At 49.7% G+C, this 10,870-nt stretch overlaps 1 protein-coding gene and 1 long non-coding RNA gene across 3 annotated transcripts in view; one reads left to right on the forward strand and one right to left on the reverse strand.

Moving 5' to 3' along the window:
• Window positions 1–10,356, reverse strand: part of HPGD (15-hydroxyprostaglandin dehydrogenase) — a 115,190-nt gene extending 104,834 nt beyond the window's left edge. The window contains exon 1 of the mRNA XM_053254795.1: window positions 10,290–10,356. The gene's annotated coding sequence lies outside the window, so the exon portion shown is untranslated. The remainder of the gene's footprint in view (window positions 1–10,289) is intronic.
• On the forward strand, window positions 201–7,087 carry LOC128326911 (uncharacterized). 2 transcript variants are annotated; one of them, XR_008308325.1, is made up of 3 exons: window positions 201–559; window positions 1,552–1,709; window positions 3,507–7,087. It is a non-coding gene; the product is annotated as an uncharacterized LOC128326911 (long non-coding RNA). The 2 variants fall into 2 exon arrangements; XR_008308326.1 differs by having other exon boundaries at window positions 203–559; window positions 1,552–1,685.
• Window positions 10,357–10,870: the final 514 nt, after the last annotated feature.

Genomic DNA, 10,870 nt, shown 5'->3' on the forward strand with positions numbered 1-10,870 from the left:
TAGGGACACCTGGCCGGTGTAGTTTGTGATATCATCCATCCCAATTCAAGATGGCAGATGCGTAAATGTTTGAGGTGCAAGTGGCTAACTTGTGAACTGCCCCATGTGGTATAAAGATATGATAAATCAATACAATATTTTTTAATTTGGATTTCAAACTTGCGGTTCGCAATGCTTTGGGGAAAGTGCCTGCTTTCTAAGCAAGCCTCACAGGGTTTTTTCACACTCTTTATTCTCTTTCTGGCATCACCCTCTATGACATCACCTAACTGTCCTCTTAACTGTCAACTGCTCAGAAGTTTCCTGGGAGTCCATTTCTGCTGTTTCTGAAGCAGTTTCGAGCCTTGAATGGGAGAGTGGATCTGGGAGAGTGGCTGCTTCCTCTCTTCTCTGCTTTCCTCTGCCAGGGTTAGCAGAAGGTTTATTTTCCAGATGCAGTGAAAGGCTTCAAGGGCCCCAACGGGCAACTCCTGGGCACCTTCAGCATCCTGCCAGGGGAGTCGTGGTCATCATGATGGAAAGGCCTTCTCTTCTGTGCTGTGGCCCACTTCATCAAGGGGTGAGTTTCAAGGGAGTCCTGCCCTCCCTCTGTTCCCTTTGGAGGAGACTAGGGGGGTTTCTATAAAAAACTGCTTTATCTGCTAATAGCTCAACCTCTGTTAACTGGGCCAACAGATGCCTTTTAACATGGAGACTCTTCTTCTGGGCACCTGGAGAGCAATTGTCCCTATTCAGTCCAGCACAGTGGCCCTTCCAGGGTCTCCCTTGTGTCAGAATCAGCACTGCTGAATGGGCAAAGAGGTACCTCTGTGGGTAGTTCTCATATTTCGTGGTCGGGGGCGGGAGCAACTGTCCCTATTCAGTACCTTGGCTGTTGATGGTGTCGTGTGTGTGTGTGTGTGTGTGCATGCTTGTGAGTCCTTTAAAGGTAAAGTGTGGGGTCTTTGCTAGAATACCAGAGGGATTGACCATTGCCATCTCCTGCGCAGTATGAGAGGATGCCTTTCAGCATCTTCCTGTATCGCTGCTGCCCGATCTAGGTGTTCTCCATAGTCTGGGAAACATACCAGCAGGGATTTCAACTGGCAACCTCTGGCTTGTGCTTTGGGGACAAGGAAATCTCTTCAGGCATCCTTGCGGCACACAAGGACTTCACTCCTGCCCACTGAGCAAAGCATCACTTTGTAAAGTGGTGACTCTCTTCTATTTAGCAGGATGGGAACAACTGTCCCCTAATCAACCCAGCCTAGCATCCTTCTGGGGCTACTGCTGGTCTCTCTGCTGTGCTGCTGCAGTCTGTGTCCCAATTCCCTTTGAGTTAGGGAACTCTCTTCTCATTGCTTTGGCAATGTAAATCACATTGAGAATCCCTTTGGGTTGAAAATAGCAAATTTTCATATTTGTGGATCGTGTGTGTAACTGGAAAGAGTTACAAAGTCACACAGTCCCTCTTCCCTGCTCATGTGCCAGGCTGCACATTGCCCAGACCTGGGTACTGTGGCTTAACTGCTTACACAACTGGATGTATCTGTTTTTTCCTTATATCCATAGAAAAAGAGGCACCCGAACAGGACCATGAAAGATTTGGGGGACAAGTGGTGTTTCCTTTGATCTATCTGGTGTAAGGTCAAGATGCGTAAAGATAAAGCAGGATCCAGCAAGGAAACAGTCGACTTTGAAAGAAGGTGTAGTAGTCAAGAAGAGAAGAGGTGTGTCTGGGGAGGGGAGGGGGTGGAAGAAAAAGAGAACCTCATGAGGCAACAGAAGGGAAAAGGCGTAGCTGGGCTGTGGGGTGGATGACAAGAGAAGAAAGGCCTACTGGGCAGGAACAGTCAGTGAGGGCTCGGGAGCAACCAAACAAACATGGACACTTGCTAAGGAGGGATCCTTACAGCTTCCTCCAGAGGTGCTCTTACCCCTGGACTTTGGGGGCAAAGTCCAGGGCCTCCGCAGCCCCTGGGGACCCCAAATCCCCTTTAGTCTGTCCCGGATGGAGTGGTCGCCCGGCGGAGCATGATGATGCTTAATTTGCAGGGGAGGGGAGCCCCCAAAGGTCTTTAGGTCCTGGCTCCAACGTTACCTAGGTGCACCTCTGGCTTCCTCAGAAAAACCACAGACAGACATTTTCTCTGAGAAGGAAAGAGAACCCTTCCTTCCTCCTGCTGCAGCCTCCTGTCTTCCCTGATTTGCCGGAAAAGGTGCCATTCAAGATATTCTGTCGTCTGATTGTTTGGGGACCACCTGACTCCGCATCTTCTGATTGAGTCTGCCCGTCTAGGATCTCCAGGCAGCACTTGGGCAGAGCAGACACTGGCACCTAACAGCTAGCCGGGAGGGTAGTTGGCCACCCATCCACCCAAAGACTAAAAGAGAAAGCTTGCAAAATCAATCCATCAATCCAGGAGACACCTGGGGAAAAGAGAGAGCCTGGCAGGTTGGGCAGCCGCAGCCTACAAAAACAAAAACTGCCCAGGCACACAGCAGCAGATAGCATGGCACAGTTTGGGGCCACCAGAGGGGAAGTGGAGGGGGGGGGGAAATCTCAGCATCCCAGCTATCAAAGGCACTGAAAGCTGTTACAAGTCAGAAGGGTGGAGGAAAGACACAAATATGCAGAATTCAACCCACAGCAGCACCCAGTTAAACCCACTACCACTAGGGCTGCTGGTACCATTTTAAAAATAATAGAAAAATAAGCAGTTGGCAAGGAAACTAAAAAGACAGTAAGCCAGACACTGGCACAGTCTCTCTGCCACCACTCTCTGCTCTGCTGCAGGCTCCCTCCTTCGATATCCTCTAAAAGAGTGTGGCTCTCTCTGTCGAGCAGCCCCTTAAATACGCTTTGAAACTCCCTGCTTTGGGCTTCCCCTCCCTCCACCCTGCCCCCAAACACTGGGGGCACAATGGCCCCTGACAACACTTGATTTAGTATGATGAGAAGCCAACCAAGAAACAAGGAGATCACAAGCCAATTGGAAGGCAATGCCAGAAAACCAACCAGCAAGGGAAAAACACTAAAACAGCCCTCCAAAATGGCACCCACAATCGCCACTCAAAGCAGCAAACCAGTTGGTTCTGGGTTGATCTAGAAGAAGACACCTTTTCGTAGGGTGCTGTGTGGCAAGATTGTATTGCTTGAAATGCCCCGTTTTGCAGGGAACCATTGAACGGGCAAGTCGTTCTGCACATCCCTAGTTAAAACTGAAAGCCACTAAGAAAATAAGTCATTTAAGTAGCAGGTCTGCGCATGTAGTGCTGACAGTGGTGAGAGAGAGTCCTAGAAAGAGGGAGAGTTTTCCAAGTGTCTGTAAGTACTGCAGTCCTTGTCTGCTTCATCATTTCAGCTGATATGTTAAATTGTCCAAGTTGGTTCCTAACTGGTTGCTGTTTTATTTTGCTATTTGGTTTTGGTTTATCTGAGAAACTGCTTAGATTTGTTTCATAAATAGAACCTAGATATAATCAAAAGCTTTCTCTGTTTTGTCATTTTCCTTCACGTATGCCAGAAGGACCAGGCTGGCCATATACTGCTTCCCTGCCCTGAGGAAAATCCCATTATCCACTTCCAAATGAAATTGGCACCATTGAATAGGACTAGATCAGAAATAAGAAGGGTCCATATACTAACTTTGGTATTTCAGGAGGACCTCCCCACTTCTGCCGGCGGCCCCGGGACACTCGCATAACCCCCTTCTGCAGCCAGCCCCGGGACAGTCCCGCACCCCCCTTCTGCAGCCGGCCCCGGGACAGTCCCGCACCCCCCTTCTGCAGCCGGCCCCGGGACAGTCCCGCACCCCCCTTCTGCAGCCGGCCCCGGGACAGTCCCGCACCCCCCTTCTGCAGCCGGCCCCGGGACAGTCCCGCACCACCCTTCTGCAGCCGGCCCCGGGACAGTCCCGCACCCCCCTTCTGCAGCCGGCCCCGGGACTGTCCCGCACCCCCCTTCTGCAGCCGGCCCCGGGACTGTCCCGCACCCCCCTTCTGCAGCCGGCCCCGGGACTGTCCCGCACCCCCCTTCTGCAGCCGGCCCCGGGACTGTCCCGCACCCCCCTTCTGCAGCCGGCCCCGGGACTGTCCCGCACCCCCCTTCTGCAGCCGGCCCCGGGACTGTCCCGCACCCCCCTTCTGCAGCCATCCCCAGGATACTCCTCCACCCCCCTTCTGCAGCCCGAACCAGGACTGTCCTATATCCTCCTTCTGCAGCTGGCCCTGTGTCACTCCCACACACCACCTTCAGCCGGCCCCAGGACACTCCCGCACCCCTCCCTTCTGCAGCCAGCCCTGCTATACTCCCACACATCCTTCTGCAGATGGCTCCCTTCTACACTCCCTCACCTCCCTTCTGCAATGGCCACAATTCAGTCCTGCCCCCCCCCCCATGATTTTCCTCAGGGTAGGGATTAAAATGCTGGCCAAGAAACGAGAACTCCTGCAGAAGTTACTACAGCCAGTAAAGGCAAGGGAAATGCAGACTCCCAGGAGGATGGGGCAGCTCTAGATGGAACATATGCAGTTGGTGACCCAGGAGTGGAAAATGCTGTTGAGATTAACGCTGTCTTACCCAAGGACCCGCCTCACGGCTGAACCAAGGTAATATGCAGTATCAGTTACTGGCTTTGTATTTTTGTTTTTGAATTGCTTGTTTCCTTTCCCCGTAGTTCCCAATTTGGGTGCAAAGACATGGTGAACCCAATTTGGGGATGGATCCTCAGAAGTCTTGGATGTGGGTGTGTCTGGGGAGCAAAGGGGCTATGCAGAAGGGATTGGCTGCATCCAAGTTCCAATTCTGTGGAGGGCTGGAGAAGACAAGAGTTGGACCAAGCCAGGATGGGTGGGGAGCTTGGGAGGAGAGTGGGGCAGTGGAGGTGGGGCAGCCCTACTGGACTCCATGGGACACTGGTGTGCTGCCCTCCTCTGCTTCCATTTATATAGAAGGTGTGTGGCGGGGGGTGAAGCTGATGGTAAGCCTTTTATTTCATATATCTTTAAAATGTTTCTATCTTTTATATCCAAACTGCTCTTTGTTAAGACACCCCGGGGTGGTGTGCAGCCCATCGGATCCCTAGCAGGGAGGAGTGCATTCTTGTAATTAATTTCAGTAGATCCCAGTTATTAATTCCAAAGTGGGGCTTCCCCCCAGTTTCTGGGAAAATAAAGCACCCCATCCAGTGACAGCACAAACACCTTTCCACTGCCGGACACTTTCCAGATTACAGTTTCAACCGCCGTAAAATGCTTCAGCCTGGTGGGATCGAATTGACAACATAATGAATGGGTGTGGTGCAAGTCCACCAGCAGGGGGAGAAGTCTTTTCTAGTTTGCCCCAGATGCCCTAAAATGGAAAACACAGCAATCTTTTTACAACGTTGCAGGACTGTAACAAAGCCATAAAAACCGAAAGAAGGCATTGGAAATGTGAATGGCACCTTGCTGACAGTGCAGGGACTGCAATGTCAATACGTAGGAAACAGGAAAGCACTCTTTGCAGATCTGTAGTGACATTATGGTAAGGGTTAATCTGGAAAGCGCCCAGGCTGACCTGCGCAACTAACTCCTTGCAGCTGAGCTAGCTTGAGTGAGTCTGAGTGTTTTCTTATCGGAAGCACACAGCTGAATCTCCAAACAGAAATACTACCTGCCGGGCAAAAGAAGGGGAGGGGAAGGGAAGAAGGAATAAAGACAAACCCTAGTGCCTCCAACAGCAGCGGGGTTGATGGGAGTTGTAGCCCAACAACAGCTAAAGTTTGGCCACCCCTGCAATAATTAATATAGTCTGCTGGTGCAGAACCCAATGTGTTTATGAAGAAAACCCAACACATTTTGGGCAGCAGCTCTTTGGTAGGGGGCTGGATAAAGACATCAGCATGAAACCGAGGGAGTTGAAACTGAGGGTCATTGAGAAAATGACTATTAAGTCGTAGCAGGTCTGCCAATCTGAAGCTCACACTTGTTCTCTTTTTCTTCTTTCTCCATCCTAGCAGCAAAGAAGCCCTTCCCAGAATCCCTCTTGGCATTGTTATTGAGGGCAACCTCAGCCAGGTCAATACACCTCAACACTGTGACAAATCTCCCCTCTGGGTGGATGGAATTGTGGGCCCTAGACAAGGCAGGAAGAGGTTGAGGAGAGCAAGCCCACACCAGATTCCCACTCCCTTTATGGCTAGGTTCCCCAAAGCCTCAGGTCCATTCAAGGTGTTGGGATAAGACACCCCACCACCAAAGGTTTCTTCTGTGTGGAAGGTAGGATAGTTCTCCATACAGAGGCTTTTTGCCTTCACCTCTGAGGCAAAAATCACCCCCTTCTTATCAGGGAGGCATTGTTGCACCATAAAGCTTCACCCCAGGAGTGAAAGCCACACCTTAGTTCACAGAACCCCTTTCAAACTAGTTTCTAAAGTTGTGGCCTGAGTTTGCAACCCTTTCCTCTGCCCCATCTCTTGATTCTGAGCCTGGGTGCAAGACTACACCTTCTCCTAGCACTGCATGCAGTGTGGCGGGTGCTGGTTTTGCATCCATTCCCGGCAAGGTATAAGAAACAAGCCTGGAAAACACAGTGGACCATGCTGTGACTGCATCCTCAGTAGGGCTGTTCCTGGATCGGCATGTCTGAACCGGATGAATCGTTTTGGTGCCCCTCTAACGAGGCGCTGAAATGATTTGAGCACATCCCTTATCCTTGGTCCATAGGGCCATCCAGGGGGATGAGGGCATGCTAATAAAAGCAACCCCCAACCTCTGCAGGAAGACCTTGGCATCTGCTCACACACACCCCCGGGCGACAGTGTGGGATTAGCTGGCTGCCTTTTGGGGCCGAGTAGGAATTTTTCCCATCCACCCAGATTGGCCTGGAGGTGGCTGGTTTTTTGCCTACTCTGCACTGTTGCACTGGAAGGGGTTTTTGATCTGGCCCATGTTAGGAGCGGTGCCTTTAAATAGAGTAGCCCCATGGTCACCAGCAGCATGATGACAGGTCAGAGGAGGGGATACGGTGCTGCACCCTAGGGGTGGCAGCTGCACTGTGGCTTGGCTACACTGCATCTTTTTATTGAAACTAAGTTAATAAAGTTATCGCCCTAGTTTTAACCCATTTCCTGTGTCGTGTCATTTATTTGGGGCTATGGGTGCCAAGGAACTTCATGACAGAACTCTTGCAAGGTGTTCACAAGTAGCCCTGAGTAGGATCGAGAGCCACAAGGACAAGCTTTGCAAAGAGGCAGGATCCACAAATCCAAGAGAAGCAGGATTGCTCATTCTGCCCTAGCAGCGCTCTGGGAGCCAGCCAAATCCTCCAAACGGGAGGCTGGTTCATACACTCACACAATCTATGCAGTGGCAAAGCTCTGCATCCAGGCTGCAAGTTGAAGATGGGTTTTAAAATAATAATAATTTTAAGGAAACTCTCTGGGTGTGGAAACCGAGCATGTTGGGGAGAAGGCTCCCACACAGGTGTGCAGACAGAGGGAAAGCTTGAGGAGCTTTTAAACTCATTCATTTATTTTGTGAGTAGATATGGGTTGTTAGGTTTGGCGGCGGTGGGGATGTGTGCAGTAAAATGTGGGGGAAACTCCTCAATTGGCTGGGGTGATGTGTACCCTTGGTTCAATGGAACTCTTTCCCTAAATTGCTATCTTTCTATGTGTGGTGACCTTTTTGGGGGAGAATCACACAAATCACACACCTGAAGCTTGAAGTGACACAGTCCCGGGAAGTGTAACTGCCTGGTTTTGCTGAATGTTTAAACGGGCAAATCTTCTCAGAAGACTTCAGACTGTGAGCACTGCAGAAAGAAAAGATCTGGCGATCACTAATAGGAGCCAGCATGACGAATGTGTCAAGAGCAAGTCATGCCAGAGTCACCTCCCCTCCTTTTTCAACGGAGTTCCTAGTTTCGTAGAGCATGGAGATGCTGCAGCCATTGCTGTGTGCCTTGATTTCTGCCTCGTGTTTGACACAGCCCTCACAATCTCCTTCTGGACTTCTGTGGATGATGTGGCCAAAACCTCAATTTTCTCGTGCGTGTGCTTGTTCTTCCTTTTGAGATGTTGAGATCTTAAAACACTGCAAACGCTATTGTTTGAACTGCCCCCCCCCCTTTCAAGTAAAAACTTCACCTTTGATTCAGTTCTTGTGTACTCTGTATTCCTTAGATGTATTCCCCACAACACTCTACCTAGTGAGAGAGAGATGGAGGATTGGTTGAGTACAGACAGCCAGGAAAAACAAACCATTCCAACTGGTGGCAGCGGTAAAGCTGATCAGATTATGGGGCTGGTTGCGAAGTTTAAGTAACCACTCTCCTTGCTTCTCTGCTGATGCACAGGGAGGTTGGAAGAAGCCCAAGAGGCAAGAGTGGATGGAGTAGCCTGTGCCTCTCACGCCACTTCTTTCCATCTCCCCACACACCAACTGAGAAGCAGGAAGAGTGGCTTTAAAAACTGTATACCATTTAGCCGAGGGGTGGTGGTGGTTGGGGTCAAAAACTGTGAATAACCTAAACTTCTCCCCACCACGATCACTAAACTGGTATACAGTTTATACCGTGAACAGGTGAAACTGCTGTCCGAGGGCCAACTGTATATGTCATAGACTGTTTTAGGAATGTGCTTGCAAAAGGGAGCTAAAAGGGCAGTTGGATATTTGTAATGAAAATTTCAACTTCAAACTTTATTCATTTCATTGAATAATTCAGAGGCGTAACTAGGGAAAATAGCACCTAGGGCAAGCACTGAAATTGTGCCCCTGTCCAAACAGGAATGATGGGACTTGTAGTCAACAATATCTGGAAATCCCTGTTAAAAGGAACACTGTACCATCTAGACATGGTTGTCGATCAAAACCTGAAAACATGAGCCATCTCTGTAAAAGACTTAGAACAACAGTCAGGAGTTATGCGAGGATTCCAAGTGTCATTTTCTCTGTCTCCTCTCATTCTTTTTTAAAAAAAAACATGACTTTGTCCTAGAGGATCACCTGCCCAAATAGCCACTAGCAAAATAGGGGAAGAAGAAGGTGGTGGTGGTGGTGGTGGTGGGGGTCTATAAACCAGTGAATGATTCTTGCCAGCCTTTGTCTTATGATGACTGTTGGCTCATGATGGGGTATATGTGCATTCACCACACCAGTGCTTACTTTTACTACTGACCAGTGCTTACACCAGTACTTACTTACCAAGAGGGAGGAGGATACATTAGTTTGCCACACTAGACAGAGGCATTTGCAACAGGAGCAGACAGCCAAGTTCTGCCAGGGCCAAAACCAGCCCCTGCCAGACTAAGAAATCATTGTCATTTGCCCCTTCCTGTCACAAGCAGTGTGCTGTTCTTTTATTATTGACTCTAACTCTCAGATATCCCAGTCATGGATGGAAAATTCAGGGCCAATTTACAAGAGACACCTTTTCTACATGGAAGTTTCTTCTGTGCAGGTGTTGTGCAGAAACCCATGTGTAGTGACCGCCAGGGGCATAGCAAGGTTGGAATGGGCCAAGATGAGATTTTAAAACGGGCCCCCAGCCCCTCAAAGTCCAGGGCCTCCACACATCCCAGGCCCCCAGGGACTTAAGTCTGATATTTCAAAATAAGTATGCTGCCTGGAAATACATTTCACTGAATACACACATGCACACTTCACAGTATATAGTGATAGACATTGAGTACTATATATTTGTGCTACTTTTAATGCCTAGAACACACTAGCAACACTAATTATTTAAATGGCCCCCTCGCTGCAGATTAGCAAAGGAGACTTTCAACCATGCAGGGTGAGCCTGTGTTTGTTTTCTCAGAATTCTGAACAAATTCAGTAAAGGTTGATTCCAGGTTGTTTTTCACACGAGGCTTTTAAAGCCCTTTAACACACATCTCCTCTGGAATGGAGGTGCTGCATTCACATGTTGGCCAGATTTACCCTGAAGTCCCTGCAAGTTATTGGAGAGCAGTTCACACACAAGAAAAATACAAAAATAAATAAAAGCACCACACATGCTTCACAGTTCTCACTCAGACCTTCTGGGTTGCAAAACAACTTGAACATAAGTGCATTTATAAATGAATGAAAGAATGGATGAATAAATAAATATTTGTTCCAGAAGTTTTTGTAATTTTCTGACATGAAACAAGCCACTTATAGGCCTTAGATAGTTTTTGTTTTTAAAGCCAGCGCATATTTCAGTCTGTTTTAAATTAAATATTCAGAGACTTCTCAGTCTCGCCCCACCACCCATATCAAAGCCCTGTGGCAAGCAGATCCCTATATACGGGGGTAGCCACAAAAAGGAATTCACAGCCTACCTTGCAAAAGCTGTGCTGGATGGTCTGTTCTGCTGCAGGGAGCTCTGCCAGCCTCCTTCCTGGCTTGCTGGGGCCTGCCGAGTTCAGGCTTCAGGGAGGCCTACTCGGAGGCCTCTCTGGAAGCCCCGCCCACCCGCCGATCAGCTGAGAGGCGGGGAGAGAAGAGCTCTGCAGTTTGCAGGCTGCTCCGATCCTAGGCCTCATTGCCGATCCTAGGCCGGAGCTGGAGGCAAGTGGCTGAGGGGCCCTGGGGCTGGGCAGGTGGGCAATGGGGTGGGGGTGGCAGGAACTGGCATAGCGCCCCCACCTCAGTGGCACCTAGGGCACGTGCCCTGCCTGCCCCCCCAGTTCCGCCTATGCGCAGCACTGGTGTTTGGGGGAGGGTATGGAATTTTGATGATCTCCCCTGGAAGCCCTCTGCACACACTCAAAAATATGTTCCTGATGGCTGCATGGTTCTCAGGGACATATTTTCAGATGGCACAGAGCACTTCTGGGGGAAGAGTGGATCACTGAACTTTTTCTCCCCTGCACAAGTGTCAAACCCACCAGTAGCACTGGTGCTTCTCATGTCAGCACTG

This window comes from Hemicordylus capensis, chromosome 5, assembly GCF_027244095.1.
Source record: "Hemicordylus capensis ecotype Gifberg chromosome 5, rHemCap1.1.pri, whole genome shotgun sequence".
In the NCBI taxonomy this organism is placed as follows: Eukaryota; Metazoa; Chordata; class Lepidosauria; order Squamata; family Cordylidae; genus Hemicordylus; species Hemicordylus capensis.